This window comes from Macrobrachium nipponense, chromosome 15, assembly GCF_015104395.2.
Source record: "Macrobrachium nipponense isolate FS-2020 chromosome 15, ASM1510439v2, whole genome shotgun sequence".
Classification (NCBI taxonomy): domain Eukaryota; kingdom Metazoa; phylum Arthropoda; class Malacostraca; order Decapoda; family Palaemonidae; genus Macrobrachium; species Macrobrachium nipponense.
In genome coordinates, this window is record NC_087208.1 from 29,593,940 (window position 1) to 29,596,439 (window position 2,500).

Here is a 2,500-nt window from a genome sequence, read left to right on the forward strand (position 1 = left end):
CTTTTTTAAAGAATGGAGTCCAGTTCGAAGAGTTGTTTTTTTCTGGTTTTCCCCAGTTTAAAATACCATAAAGACCATCCCTCCACACAACTGTACCTGAGCTAACTTTTATTTATGTTTTGTCATTCTGTCTCTTGCCTTCTCGGCATAAGGTTGGTTAGCGGTCTTTGGTCTTATTTTTTTGTTTTCGTTTCTGTATGTTTTTTTGATTGTGTTGTAATTTATAAGTGTTGAATTTTAGAGTAATTTTTAAAGTAATTTTTAAGTAATTTTAAAGTAATTTTATTTATTGTTTAACAGATTCCCTGAAGATGTAATAATGATATTACGAAACGTAGGAAATAAAGAATTGAAATGAATTACAACGTTTCCAATGGTCCACCTTCACGCTTGATTATATATATATATATATATATATATATATATATATATATATATATTATATATATATATATTGATATTACGTATTTCCGCCGGTTAGAGGAGGTATATATATATATATATATATATATATATACATATATTTATAATATATATATATATATATATATATTATACATACACACACACACACACACACAGATCCACGCAAAACAGATGATTTGGTGCGTCATTCCCTTATTGTTGTCAAGGAATTTTATTTCGTGTCTCGGGAACCCCGAATTCCCGGGTCACAATGTTTGATGATAGAGCTAAAGGGTAACACAATACCGCTGTATTATTTGCTCTCAGCGGTAATCAACCATTCATAGTTTGTTTGCTCGCAAACAAAGAAAAAGGATTGTTTGAGATCAGAGAGAGAGAGAGAGAGAGAGAGAGAGAGAGAGAGAGAGAATGGCCCGGGCGCGAGATGGGAGTCGGCTGAGATTGTTTTTGCGTCTTTGATCTTTTGTTCCGTTTGTTTGGTCATTTCGACCCTGACAACAACACTAGTTTCCATTGTTGGTAACAATGTTGCTAATTATATCCGTTAAATAGTCTTTATGTACTTTAAACTGTATGATTCAGTAAATGATCTGTTTTCTTTTAAATCTGTTTTCTTTTAAACTGTATGATTCAGTAAATGATCTGATTTCTTTTAAACCGTACGATTCAGTAACTGATCTGTTCTCTTTTGAACCGTATGATTCAGTAAATGATCTGATTTCTTATAAATCTGTTTTCTTTTATTAAACCGTATGATTCAGCAAATGATCTGATTTCTTTTAAACCGAACGATTCAGTAACTGATCTGTTCTCTTTTAAACCGTATGATTCAGTAAATGATCTGTTTTCTTTTAAACCGTACTATTCAGTAAATGGTCTGTTTTCTTTTTGGATTTTTAAGTTTGTTATATTCCGTGCGATATTCATAAAATCTTAAATATGTAGATTCTGGAATGATGTATAATGGTGAATGCGTTTCTACCATTGTTCGTATGTATGCATGTACAGAGATGTCCGAAGAAATGGTAAACAGAGTACGACGAAACCTGGCAGTTATATTCAGTAGGTTACTTTCTTGATAGGGCTATTATTACTAGAGAATCTGCAACCCTATTTTTAATGGCTATTGTTACTAGGAAATCTGCAACCCTAATTATTATTTTTGATACGGAAGAAAAGTTTTATTTTATTTTATTAATACAACTGCTTTTACATTCTGTTATTATAATGTACATATATTCATATAAAAAAATGGTTTAAAACAACCCTAATTGGTAAAGCAGAATGGTAATACAGGTCCCATTTGGGAAACCTCCCATTGTTCATAAAGAGAATACAAAAGTAAAGAACAAACTATGAGAAGAATAACAAATAAAAACGTAAATACTTGAAAGACTTAAATTGTAAATGAGTCGCATAAAGTCAAAAGAAAGCTCTCAATACAAAGGTTCGTGCGAGTGGATCCAGTCTCCCAGGCTAGCAATCAATCAATCAGTTATGGCTTGTATTCATAAGATGGAATCGATTCATTTAGAGTAGTGTGGACTTACTAGAAGGGATGTGGACTTAATAGAGAGGATAAAGTTAGGAACGAACATGTTAGAGGCACTCTCAAAATAGGTGACGGAAAGTAGACTGAGATGGTATGGACATATAAAGAGACGAGAGGAAGACCAACCCGATAAGGAAGATGATGGAGATGGGACTCCCAGGTGGGAGGTTAGGTAGACCAAAATTGCGATGGATTGACTGTCTGAAGAGACATATGAAAGGGATTTGGGATTGAGCGAGGAGGATGCACGGGACCGAGGGAGATGGAAGAATGTGTTGAAGAACCATTACAGCGACCCCAAATAGAGGGACAAGCTTGTAGAGAAAGAGGAAGACTCATTTAAAGTAGTATTATGTGAGCAAGGAACCAGCTTTTGTATTCAAGGCTAAATCACATATTGTACACGTGATATAATAAGTAATGCGGCCAGAAACACCATCCCTGTAACACCGAAGATTTCATTTCACTGGTCACTGTAGTAGAGTCATTCTGCAACTAATCTTTGCTGTCTGTTATTGGAGA